Consider the following 13849-nt stretch of genomic DNA (forward strand, 5'->3'; position numbering starts at 1 on the left):
GCACCAAACTTGAAAGAATATAAAGAAGTTTATTAACAGACCTAAAAGAAGAAGAAGAAAAAAAAAAAAATTATACCACCTTCAGAACTCTCCTCCTCCCCCCACCTTCCTCCCTTCTCCCACTGACAATGTAAAAAGACAACCCTTTAGATGTTCAGTCTGTTTACCACTTCCATAATAACCTTGTTCAGTCCATTTAGAAAGAGAAGTCTCTTCTTGCTCATGCTATGAAAACATCATCACAACGAGACAGCCGCCCACTTCCAAATATTGTTCAGTCCATTTAGGAAGAGGAGTCTCTCTGCCTGCGTGTGAGTCCTTTCCCCCGACTTGCAGCTTTTCCCGCAACTGCTTTCGAGGGTCCACTCTTGAAGTTTTTTGGGGTACAAGTTTAAGGTTGAGCCGTTCAGAAACAAAAACAGAGGCCCTTCTCCTTCCCTGGGAGCAAAGGGTCTTCATCATCTTCATCTTTAGGACTATCTCTGGGAGCATCTCTAGGGACTGAGGTTTTCTCCTTTCCCGTTTGGAGCAAAAGTCCTCATCTGGTTCATCTCTCCCTGTCCAAACTTCTCATGAAATTACAGCTGCGTCAGCATCTGCCTATCTCAACGCAGGTGCTTTTGCTCACGAGTTGAACGCTCCACCCCCATATCTTCATGAAATTACAACAGGATACTCTGATATATCATAGCTTCACAACAGAATTTCAGCTTTAAGCATCTCCTCTCTCTCTTCCCTCAGGTTTTCAGCTCTTCACAGCAATAAAAAGGGTTAATCTCACCTCGGCCTTGCAGCTTTGCAGCTGGAATGTTGAATTTTTCTTATCGCAGTGGAGAGGGGGGAGAGCCGAGCTGCTCCGGCTGCCCACGGCAAGGCAGTGGGGGGGGGTTCCACGGCTGGAACAGGTCCATGGCTTCAGGATGGCCGTGGCCCGGCCCGGCCTGGCCCAAGCAGGGCCCGCAGCCACCTGTCCCAGCGCCGGAAACGAGAGAGAGCTTGGAGGGGGAGTTTGCCTATTCTTAAATGTGGATCACAGAGGTGATCACAACTTTAAGTGGCTTAGAGAATTGTCCATATTCAAACTGGCCAGCTGATAGGTTCTGTCAGTTCCCAGAGGAAACTGTAAGCACCCCTTAGCAAGGACGTCCCTTCCGGGACTATGCTTGCTAACCTATGACACCCCCCGTGTTTTGTAAGATGAGCTTTTAGTGGTTTTGTAACCTCAGGGTTTGGTTTTTTTGTAATCCGCGCCTGGCAGGGACCTGGGGCGTCCCGGTCGAGTCTCTAGGCTTCGTTTGCTGTCTTCTGCTACAATTAACAGTTCCTGGCATGGGAACTGTTAAGTTGCAGACTATATGATGAGACACTTCCTGAAACAAATTAATTCCAGCTAAGTGACTCTTCCTACTCTGCGGTTCCTATACCCGGCCCGGTTTAAATCCGTACCTAGCCCGACTCTTCGGTCCTCCCGTTTCCTACCGCTCCGCTCAGGGCTTTGCACCTCACGCTCTTTCCTCCCTCGGTGGCGTCACGGCGGAACGTGGCGAGGTTTTGGCCGGCGCTTGAGCTCTCCGAGATGATCTTACCGAGAATTCTTCTGCTTTTCGCTGCGCCTGCCGCAACAACGTTTGCTCGCTAAAATAAATGCTTTCCACGATGAACTGAAGGTGCGAGGCAACGAGTGCTGCACCGTTGGGGAGGAGGATAGTTTGGCAAGGGAATTACACGGATCTGGAGGCTTGGCAGAAAGACCTCTGAATGTAGAAACTGAGGATGAGATAGAGATGAAAGCAAGTTTTGATATAGAGTAAAAGATGTTTTGCTGCGCTAGTGATCGCTGCATAGCTGAGAAGGCAAAGGTTGGAGATGAGTTGGAAGGAGATTTTTAGGATGAGGGCAAAGGTACGTGACTACAAACAAAGACATATTTTTCACCAAGTAAATAAGTCTCAAGAAGAGCATAAGTAACTAGAAAACATGTTGTTACCAAAAAAGAGATATATTGCAGGCAGATAAGACACATCGATGTGGCAAATAGAAGAAAGGTCTGAGAATTTTCCACTGTAAGCTTAAATTGTAACTTACTCTCGTGATTGGATAATAATGACTATAATATGGTAATGGTAGTAGCTATGATAGGCTATAAGCAAATGTAAAAGTATTGTGTATGGTGCTTATTGGTTGTCACGTATTAAGATACTTGGCAAAGAAAAGTATATAATGTTTTGTAACTTGAACAGAAAGCGACTTCAGGTGTGCCTACGAGCTGTAGCCGGCAGCTGTAGGGCTGGCTCTGGATACCCGCTCCCTGAACTGCCGTAACTTTGCCTATGCCGTAAACGGCTTTCGAGAGAGCCGCCTGAAGTCCGGACGTCCTTTGTGGATGCTTTTCCTATACCGCGCGGCAATATTTTTCAGCCTAAGGACAAAGAAATACTTTCTAAGGTTTGGATCCCGTTCCAGTGCAGCAGAACCGAATCGATCCGCTTCCGCTCTGAAAACATCGGCGACGCCAAACTGAGCTGCCGGCACGAAGCGCTTCGCCGTTCCTACCCTGCCTGTGCCTCGCGCCCTGTTTTGTCGTATCCTACGCTACCGCGCTACGGGCTTCCGGGCGCGAGATTCGTCCCTGAGAACCGTCACGCCGATATCCTTGAACGTTCCGATTTCAATGCCGATACTCTGAGAACCTCCTGCATTCCGTTCCCTAGTACGGCAACGAGCCCTCACCCACCCTGCATCTTCAAAAAGTAGCGTATGAGGTTTAAACGAACCTCACGGTTTGATGGGCACCGTCTGGTGAAGAAGGGGCAGTCAATAACTAACTCGTGTAAGCACAAGTTAACTATTGGGAGACAGCAAATGTTAGTTCAGACAGCAGATGCTAATTACACAACCTAAGAAGCCAAATTCACCCTAATCTTGTCAAGATAGAGGGGACAAGGATTAGCTCAGAGGCTGCTGAATCATTCCTCAAAGGACTACGCATGCCCAGGGAGAAAGGTGAAAAGTGCACTAGGAGGATGACTACTGGCCTTCATCACAAAGACCCCCGAGGAAGAAGACGAGCCTTCCTCGGTGCGACCGCCGGGACGTACGGCGTGTGCGTGGCCCACGTGCTAATGATATTAATGACTTCCGAGAAATAATTTGTATAACCGCACCTGTCCCGAGGAATGTGATGAATATTCATAATTTAACCCTTAATACTGTGTTGTAGGGAGCACCGGTGCGTGTGTTTGGAGGAGCGATCCCCACGCGCCCGGCACGCCAAGTAAAGCAAATACCCGCTTCTCTGACTCTGTCTCCGAAGCGTCTCCTGGCCCGGTTGCGGCGCGATTCATCCGGCGCCCCGAGATGGGACCCTCTCTGCCCGGCTGCCGGATCCGGGGCTAAGCGGACCTCCCGGTCGCGACCCTGAATTTTCAAGGGGAGCTCGGCGGTCCTTCGGCTGATGGCAGGGGCAGACAAGGACCATCTGCACCAAATTAAGGGATTTGCTATTCCTTTTAAACACAGAAATACCTGCAGGTCCGGGGTTCGAGTCCCTGAGGGTGGGTTGAAAGTCCCGAGGAAGACTGGGCCTCCCAAAATTAGTCCTGGGCAAGAAAAAAAGTACTTTTAAGGGGTTGGACCCCAATTTTTAAAGGGGTTGGACCCCACTGTGAAAGGTACCTTTAAGGGGTTGGACCCCACTGTCGTGTGCTATTGTACGGCTATTTTTGTTTTGTCTGTTGCTATTCTGCTGCTGCGTGAGAGCGGATGAGACGTGCCGTCAAAGTACGAAGCGAGCGAGAGGCTCTATCTGCGGTTCCGTACCCCGGCGACGGGCTCGGCCGGAGAAAAGCGAAGCGGTTTGGCAAAGAGCGAACGAGCGTAAATCACGTAAACCGTCGGTTTGGAATTCAACCTTACTGTCCGAAGGGGGGTGGATTTTAGAGGAGAAAGATTTTAGCTATTGAATTGAAAACATCCAGACCCCCGACGCCTTTCTGATATAGCTCCATCTGATTTCCCTTTTGAAATCCCGTGTTAAGTGTGAGAAAACAGTTGTGAAGCTTGTATTTGTGTACATGTATTAATTGTGAGAGAAAGTGGTATTGTACTTCTACTAGAGGGAGTGGGTGGTGTCCAAGCTGCCAGAGGAGAGAGCTTGGTATCAGACTAGAAAGAGCAGGAATAAACAACTTGGCAGAAAATGAAAGTGCAGATGATGTTAAAGGGGAGAGCGGCAGAGAATAGTGAGAAATTTGAGAGGAGCTGGTTAGAAAAGTACAGCGAGTGTATGTAAGAAGAGATGAGGAAAAGGCAAAAGCAATGGCAAAGGTGATGGCAGAGGTTGTAAGAATTGTGGACATTGCGGTTAATAGGTTTGGGTGTTTAGTTCCCTTTTCTGCTTGGCGTTTTGCGCGGAGCTGTAAAGCTCCCGTTACGTGGCGCTCGTGCGGAGCCGAAAGGCTCCTGTTTGGAGGGCACCCGTGCCCCTGTGCCTTTTGTGTTTTGTTGTGAAAAGCCAAAATTGGCGGGTTTCGGTTCTGAGGTGAATCCGGAGCTCCTATCTCGTGGGGAACCCTCCCCTGCCACCGGTCTGTGGTTTATTGTGGAGAACTAGAATTGGCAGATTCTAATCCTGCAGGCTATTCTGCGGCTCCTGCCTTGTGGGGATGGTGTTGTCCCTGTGCGGGCCCAGGTATTTGTCGTGCGGCCTCATCTGCGGGGGCTGTAAAGAAACCTATGGGGAGAACGTTTTGCTGTCCTTCCTGGGTTAATTTGTTAGTCACCTCTCTACTCCTGGGGTGGACTTGGTAAAAAAAAAAAATTGAGATAAGGAACGATTGGTTACTAAAAGATGATTGATTACTAAAAATGTGATTGGTTATTAAAAAAAGAAAAAAGGCAACTCAAATCCCTGATTCACAGACTGCAACTCTTGCAAAACTTTTAAAAGCGGTCTCGCTCCCTCCACTGAAGAATCAATTGGAAGAAACCCCACCGAAAACCTGTGGGAGACAACAAAAGTGGTGCAACAAGCACTTCATAGAATAAAAACTAAAACTCCGCTTGAATAAGTTAATGCAATTAAACTCTTGTTTCGCTCAGATTTTTTTTTGGGGGGGAAGTTTGTTTCTTTTCTCTTTTCTAGGAATGTCAAATGTCCCGACATCAAAGATAAAGAGAGCGGTTTGAGAGCAAGGAAACTGCAAGCAGCAAAATCACAGCTAGATGTGATAACAGTTGCTTCGCTGTCACTTTGTGTTAGTCTCGTAAAGTTTTACTTCTTTTTTAATAATCGGTCTAGTGGGCCAGATTTTCACTTTTCTTTTCTAGGAATCTACCGACTAGAGTAGTGAGATGGAGCTGTGTGAAAACCAAGGAAATTTAAAGTGTCACCATAATTGCTTGCATTGTCAGTCGGTTAATGTTTGTAATTTGTTTGTGTTTTCATTGCAAGTGACATTGCAAAAGACTTTCATTGCAAGTCTTGATTTTGCAAGATCAAATAGTAGTTAAAGCATTCTACATAGTCTTGAGTTTAATTTTTGTCTAACTTGTTTTGTCTTTTTACTGAAAAATGGTGTGGCTAAGGTCTTAGGGATGTATAATTTGTTTCAACCAATATTATCCTGAGAGTTGGTATAAGAATTTATACGTATTTGAAATCCTACAAATATGGACTAACCTTCCCTGTTCTGCCTAAGACGGCATCAAAATTATTATAATCTGGCTAAATTTTTGGGATTTTCTAATTAATGAATTAAAGAATCTTGACAAAACACAAGCAAATGCTACATGAGAAATGATTGAATCCCCCTTCCTAAACCAAGAGGGATACGGAAAAGCCTTCTACCAGCTCTCAAACTAAAGTGCTGTTCAATCTCATGCCATATGTCTTAAGAGGATGTTTTAACTTTTCCTCACCCCCCCCTATTTATAGCACATTCTGCAATCTCAGTTGTAGGTGCAGAATGGGATGAAGGCAATTTATTCACCAAAAAAAGAAAAAAAGGCTACTTGAGGTAAAAAGAAAAAAAAGAAAAACCTATTGGTTTTTTGTATTTGAAAGAGAATTCATTTCATTTTTAGTCCCACCAAAAATAAAGCCACAGTTTGTAGTTTGTGTCAAGATTAAATGACAAGAGTGCTATAATCTGTCTCCTGGAAAACAAAGCATAGCCCTGATGTAAAGATATGTTTGCATGAGAACATTTTGTATGAAAATGTTTTGTGTGTTAGTTTTGTATCATAAAAACTAATCCTTCATAATGTATAGAATTATACAGCAGAGTAAGAATATTATTATAACGAAAACTGTATAAAGAAGCTACAACCAAAGAAGCCTCCTGAAGATACCTGACTACGACTTTAAAGTGTAAGTTAAACCACTAAGATAAGTGTCATAGGTTAGCAAGCATAGTCCCGGAAGGGACGTCCTTGCTAAGGGGTGCTTACAGTTTCCTCTGGGAACTGACAGAACCTATCAGCTGGCCAGTTTGAATATGGACAATTCTCTAAGCCACTTAAAGTTGTGATCACCTCTGTGATCCACATTTAAGAATAGACAAACTCCCCCTCCAAGCTCTCTCTCGTTTCCGGCGCTGGGACAGGTGGCTGCGGGCCCCGTGTGGGGCCCAGCCAGGCCCTGCTTGGGCCAGGCCGGGCTGGGCCACGGCCATCCTGAAGCCATGGACCTGTTCCAGCCGTGGAACCCCCCCCCACTGCCTTGCCGTGGGCAGCCGGAGCGGCTCGGCTCTCCCCCCTCTCCACTGCGATAAGAAAAATTCAACATTCCAGCTGCAAAGCTGCAAGGCCGAGGTGAGATTAACCCTTTTTATTGCTGTGAAGAGCTGAAAACCTGAGGGAAGAGAGAGAGGAGATGCTTAAAGCTGAAAGTCTGTTGTGAAGCTATGATATATCAGAGTATCCTGTTGTAATTTCATGAAGATATGGGGGGTGGAGTGTTCAACTCGTGAGCAAAAGCACCTGCGCTGAGATAGGCAGATGCTGACGCAGCTGTAATTTCATGAGAAGTTTGGACAGGGAGAGATGAACCAGATGAGGACCTTTGCTCCAAATGGGAAAGGAGAAAACCTCAGTCCGTAGAGATGAACCAGATGAGGACCTTTGCTCCAAATGGGAAAGGAGAAAACCTCAGTTCCTAGAGATGCTCCCAGAGATAGTCCTAAAGATGAAGATGATGAAGACCCTTTGCTCCCAGGGAAGGAGAAGGGCCTCTGTTTTTGTTTCTGAACGGCTCAACCTTAAACTTGTACCCCAAAAAACTTCAAGAGTGGACCCTCGAAAGCAGTTGCGGGAAAAGCTGCAAGTCGGGGGAAAGGACTCACACGCAGGCAGAGAGACTCCTCTTCCTAAATGGACTGAACGATATTTGGAAGTGGGCGGCTGTCTCGTTGTGATAATGTTTTCATAGCATGAGCAAGAAGAGACTTCTCTTTCTAAATGGACTGAACAAGGTTATTATGGAAGTGGTAAACAGACTGAACATCTTAAGGGTTGTCTTTGAACATTGTCAGTGGGAGAAGGGAGGAAGGTGGGGGGAGGAGGAGAGTTCTGAAGGTGGTATAATTTTTTTTCTTCTTTTAGGTCTGTTAATAAACTTCTTTATATTCTTTCAAGTTTGGTGCCTGTTTTGCATTTCTCCTAATTCTTATCTCACAGCAGATAAACAGTAATGAATATTTTGGACCAAACCACTACAATAAGATAAAAGGAAAACCCATTCTTTGACCAACTCAGGCCTAGGGAAAAAAAAAAAAACCAAACAAAAAACAACCAACCAACCAAACAAGACCAAGAGAAGAGAAATACCCATAGATAGTGAAATAACAAATCGGATGATCCCATTAGTAAGAGATGTTGAAATTCCAGGGAGATCAAAATGGGCTCCCCCAGTGATTATCGAACTACTGGAAGGGGTACAGCTGGTGTCAGTTAAACAATATCCACTAAGGCATGAAGCATGAGTAGGAATGGAACCAATAATTAGTAAATTTATTGATCAGAAGTTGTTGAGGGAGTGTAGATCTTCCTGCAATACCCCAATTCTACCAGTACAAAAGCCAAATGGAAGTTATTGATTAGTTCAGGACCTGAGGACACTTTACTCACAAAATTACAAAGTGACTGAGTGTGGTTTTCAGTTTTAGATTTAAAGCGTGCTTTCTTTTGTCTGCCATTAGCTGAAAGCGCTCAGGAAATTTTTGCCTTTGAATGGGAAAACCCCAGAACAGGGAGAAAAAGCCAGCTTACGTGGACTGTATTGCCACAAGGATTCAAAAATAGACCCGTGATATTTGGAGATCAATTAGCCGAGGAACTGGAAGCCTGGATGCCGCCGCTTGGGGAAAGGAAGGTACGCTCTTGCGGTACATTGATGATCTATTAATAGCAACGCGGACCTGTGAAGACTGCAAGAACTGAACTGTAACTCTTTTAAATTTTCTAAGTAGATATAGAGTCTCTCCTGAAAAGGCTCAGCTAGTCCTCCAGAATGTTACATATCTGGGGTATGAACTGGCAGGAGGGGAGAGAGCCTTGAGAGACAACGGGAAGGAGGCAATTTGTCAAATGCCCTGGCCGACTGAAGAACCAAAGAACTGAGAACTTTTCTGGGAACGACGGGATGGCGTAGATTACGGATCTACAACTATAGACTCATTGTGAAACCTTTATACCGACTCCTAAAAGAGACTGGGGGAACTGACCTATGCTGGACACCAGAGACTAATAATGCATTTGTAACTCTGAAACGTGAGTTGATGCAAGCTCCGACACTGGGCATACCAGATGTCACTAAACCTTTTCTGTTGCTCTCACGTGAGAGACGAGGGCTGGCGCTGGGACTCGTGGCACGGAAAGTGGGACGGTACAAAAGGCCGGTGGCTTATTTCTCCGAGTGGCTGGACGTGGTCGGCCAAGGAGAGCCTGCCTGCGTGCAATGGCAGCCGTGATCCTGAACGTAGAAGAAGCTCGCAAGTTCACGCTGGGACAGGAGATAACTGTTTTTGTCTCACACGGTATCAGCAGTGCTCACACAGAAAGGAAATCACTGGTTAACCCCATCTCGCTTTCTCAAATACCAGGCTGTCCTAGCAGAATCGGAGAATGTGAGTATCCAAGTAACTAACGTTTTAAACCCAGCAGCTTACCTCCAGGGCGTGGCTGCTGAGGAGCCTGTACGGCATGACCGCGTTGACACCGTGGAGGTGGTTTACTCCGGCCGCCCGGACCTAAAGGACTCTCCGCTAGAAAATGCGGCAAACCGGTTCGCCGATGGGAGCGATTATGTCGAGAATGGTAAGCGGCTCGCTGGGTATGCGGTTACAACCGCAGACGCTGTCGTTGAGGCAAAACCGTTACCTGTGGGGACATCGGCTCAAAAGGCTGAAATAATAGCCCTAACTCGAGCCTTGGCATTGGCCGAAGGAAAACCTATCGACATTGGGACCGATTCGAGGTATGCTTTTGGGGTGGTACACGCTCACGGAGCTATCTGGAAAGAAAGGGGTTTATTTACCTCACAGAAAAAATCAAGCACGCTACTGAAATTGTACAGTTACTGGAAGCAGTGGTAAAACCTTCAAAAGCGGCTATAATGCATTGTAAGGGACAGTCCCAGGGTAACGCTATCCCTGAACTGGGAAATGCTATGGCAGACAAGACAGCAAAGGCAGTGGCCAGTGGGGTTCAGCTCCAAGCCCTAGCTCTAATTCCTTCTAGCATCCTTCTAAGTAACAAAAAACCCCCACCATACGATACTGATAATTTAAATTGGACACAAGAAGACAAGGGACAAATGAGCACAGATAGGTGGGCTAGGATAAAGGGTCTCATAGTCATACCCAGAAAACTGTTAAAATTATTTATCCAAAGCGAACGTTGCATCAGATCACCTTAGATTACAGTTCGTGAAGGTTTGAAGAGGTATGAGACAAACTTACAGCATGGTTACCCAACTTATCCTGGCTTAAACAATTGTTTGTAATAGCTATTTGTGTTATTGCATTGTTACTTGGTGTTTGTATTAGTAGTTACTGTTGTATGATATTATGTACCTGGAATTGCGATGCCTATGCTCCATGGCACAAGCATAAACTTAGAACTAAAACAGAGAAGGGTTCTTACTTTAAAGACATGCAAGATTTGTAAAGAATTACAAATAACCCAAGAAAAGGGGAGTATTGAAGAAGGGGCAGTCAATAACTAACTCGTGTAAGCACAAGTTAACTATTGGGAGACAGCAAATGTTAGTTCAGACAGCGGATGCTAATTACACAACCTAAGAAGCCGAATTCACCCTAATCTTGTCAAGATAGAGGGGACAAGGATTAGCTCAGAGGCTGCTGAATCATTCATTATTTAAAGCCGTGGCTCAGTTAAAGAGCAATACCAATTAAGCTCCCAGATAAAAAGCCTGGGGGATCGGCGTTGGTTTTTTTTCCATTGTTCCTTTCGGTGGCTTTTTACAAGCAAGCTATGAAGCGGACAAGCCGCAGGCGTGCTTCAACGCCCCTTGCTGGGACTCGCTCCGGGCTGCTGCCGTTCCACGGTGCGGGGGGACCGGAAAAGCCACGCGACCCACGGCACCGGCGGCACTCGGCGCCCGGGGGCGGCCCCGCGCTCCCGGAACCGGGCGGAGCGCGGCTCGCGGCACGGAAGCGGCCCCTCCGGCAGGCGGGGGCGGCCCCGCGCCGGGAGACCCCCGCCCGCCCCCGGCGCCGGGCCGAGGGGGACCCGGTGGCGCGCGGCTCGCGGCACGGAAGCGGCTCCTCCGGCAGGCGGGGACGGCCCCGCGCCGGGAGACCCCCGCCCGCCTCCGGCGCCTGCCGAGCGGCACCGGTGCCGGGCCGAGGGGGACCCGGCGGCGCCCGAGCCCCGCGCACGGACGGCACGGAGCGGGCGGGACGACCGGGGGCGACACGGTTCCGTGCCGCATCGCTCGCCTGCCGGCCCGGCGGCGCTCACCTCGGCTCCGCGCGGCTCGGACCGGCGCGGCTCCGTCGGTCCCTGTCGGCGGCCCGGCCCCCAAATTCCCATTCCTCCTCAGAAATTCCCCAGCGGCCGGGAGTGCTCCCGCGCGAGACATTCGGTGCCGGGGCATGGCCGGAAGCGACCTCAAATGCGGTGGCACGCTCCGATTCAAACCTTTCAAAGGCTGGAAAAGCCGGAGTTTCTTTCAATTTAACCCCTGAAACTGAGGCAACGGGGGTTGTTCACCTCAATTCAAACCAATGCAATGGTAAATAAATGTGTTCTCCCTTTCTATTTAATGCTCTAAGATAACAGAAAGAGAGGAGTTTTCCTCAACTCTCTCAAATGATGGGGAAAGGGCGATTTTTACCTTCATTAAAACCCTCAAAAAGCAGGGGCAGCAGGGCTTCCCCCTCAATTTAGAACTTAGGTTGATGAAAATGGAGGGGTTGCCCTCAATTCAAACCAATAAAATGGTAACATCCGTGCTTTCCCCTTCCATTTAAAATGGAAGGGGGATCCCCTCGTTCGAACACAGACAATAATGAAGGAGGAGTTTCTTCCCTCCGTTTAAACTCCTTTTGTTCTCGTAATCCCCATTTTTTCTGAGGGCACGGGGGGAGGGACTGGCAAGATGAAATCAGAAGGGAAAAAGAGAAAGAACCACCCCCCCCCCCCCCCCCTCAAACCCACGCACCGGCTCACCTGCTTAGCTGCAGCTGCCTGGCACCTCCTTTGGCAATGCTCCGCATCTAACTGCATCCGAGTGCTCCCCCAGACCCTGTGTCTCGGTTTTGAAAGACAGGTGTCTGCTAAGGAAGGCAGAGGCCCCCCTTGAAGTGGCAGATATAACCCCTTTTCCCTCCAAGTTATTATATTTTGAAATCAAGGGCCTTTAGGCAAAGATGTGGGAAATAGGAATAACAGTTCTTTACTCTATATATATATGTATATAACCGGTCAAACAAAACAACAACAACTATGGCAGTAACAGCAATCACAAACCCAGTGCCAGCCTTCTCGGCTGTCAGGCTATTTCCCCTCGGGTGCAGTTCCGCTCGCAGCCGGCAGGGGCGCTGGCGGCTCCCGGTGAGCAGGGCAGGTGCGATGGTTCCCCCGCGGCTGCAGGGGGCGCTCCGGAGCGAGCTCGGGAAACCCGCGGCTCTGGTGCCCTGGGATCCCGGGAAGGATGGAACAAAGGCTTCACAAACCGCTGGGCAGTTGATCCCGGGCTCTCAGGAACAGCAGGCTGAAACGGCAGGGACGAACGCAAATCCCGGGTGGCAGACGAGATGTATCCAGATGGGAAAAACCCACGGAGGCCCAGGCAGGCAGGGCAAGCAGGGCTACAGCGTAGCGAAAGCTCGAAGCAGCAGCGGAGCAGGACAGCCACAGCTCGGTCTCCAGCAGGGCAGGGAAAAGCGGCTTTTGGGGTCCCGGCGTTGCTTCGAGCAGGAAGAAAGAACGGCCAAAAAGAAAGCAGCAGCAGCTCCTTTCTCTGCAGCTTCTCTCTCCGGACGCTCAGAGCGAACTGTCCCCACACCCAGGTGTAGACAAAAGAGTAGCCAGGCCCGCCCCACTCCCCTTTTTGTCTTTCTTAAGTACAGCTATTTGTCCCCTAGCAACATGCATATGGGAGAAAATTCCTTTAACAGGAAAACCTAAGACTAAACTAAAACCCCAACATTATCCACCCCGAATTTTTTCCCATACTAACATGTTACATGAAACTTAACTTTTTTTTAACCATATAAATCTATGCATTACCCAAATTATATACAAATATACATGCTGATACTGATACAAGTACAGAGCCATGGGTAGTTCACCCTAAAACAAGGTCCTCTTGAGGTAAGCATCGGGTCTCTCCATCCTTTTGCATCACCCACCAGGTGCAACCTGGTCCCTGAGCAAAAACAACCCCACGGATGGGTTTGTCTTTGCTCAAGGCAGACTTTACCCAAACAGTTTTTCCAAGCATACCTCTCATGTGCACCACTGGAACCTTATCTCCATCTGTTGTTCGTAGGGGTTCGGATTGGGCAGGGCCTGCTCGGCTGGTGGAACCTCGAGTGTTAACTAACCAGGTGGCTCTTGCTAAATGCATCTCCTAGTTTTTGAAAGTCCCCCCACCCAGTGCCTTCAAGGTGGTTTTAAGCAGTCCATTACACCGCTCAACCTTCCCAGCTGCTGGTGCATGGTAAGGGATGTGGTACACCCACTCTATGCCGTGTTCTCTAGCCCAGGTGTTTATAAGGCTGTTCTTGAAATGAGTCCCATTGTCAGACTCGATTCTCTCAGGGGTGCCATGCCTCCAAAGGACTTGCTTTTCCAGGCCCAGGATGGTGTTCCGGGCAGTAGCATGAGGCACAGGGTAGGTCTCCAGCCACCCAGTGGTGGCTTCTACCATTGTGAGCACATAGCGCTTGCCTTGGCGGGTTTGAGGCAGTGTGATGTAATCAATCTGCCAGGCCTCCCCATACTTGTATTTGGACCATCGCCCGCCATACCACAGAGGCTTCACCCGCTTGGCCTGCTTGATCGCAGCGCATGTCTCACAGTCATGGATAACCTGGGAGATACTGTCCATGGTTAGATCCACCCCTCGGTCTCGTGCCCACTTATAGGTGGCATCTCTGCCCTGATGGCCTGAGGCATCATGGGCCCATCGAGCTAGGAACAGTTCTCCTTTATGTTGCCAATCCAAGTCTATCTGGGACACCTCTATTTTCGCAGCCTGATCTACCTGTTTGTTGTTACGATGTTCTTCATTAGCCCGGCTCCTGGGGATGTGAGCATCTACATGACGGACCTTCACGGATAGCTTCTCTACCCGAGTGGCAATGTCTTTCCACTCTTC

General features: G+C 48.4%; 1 long non-coding RNA gene across 1 annotated transcript; it reads right to left on the reverse strand.

Annotated features, from left to right (window-relative positions):
- Nucleotides 1-1187: 1187 nt before the first annotated feature.
- LOC125324165 lies at nt 1188-11338 on the reverse strand. Its single transcript, XR_007202841.1, has 3 exons — nt 10984-11338; nt 1447-1767; nt 1188-1370 (listed from the first exon to the last, which is right to left on the reverse strand). It is a non-coding gene; the product is annotated as an uncharacterized LOC125324165 (long non-coding RNA).
- Nucleotides 11339-13849: the final 2511 nt, after the last annotated feature.

The sequence above is a fragment of the Corvus hawaiiensis genome, chromosome 3 (assembly GCF_020740725.1).
Source record: "Corvus hawaiiensis isolate bCorHaw1 chromosome 3, bCorHaw1.pri.cur, whole genome shotgun sequence".
NCBI classification, from domain to species: domain Eukaryota; kingdom Metazoa; phylum Chordata; class Aves; order Passeriformes; family Corvidae; genus Corvus; species Corvus hawaiiensis.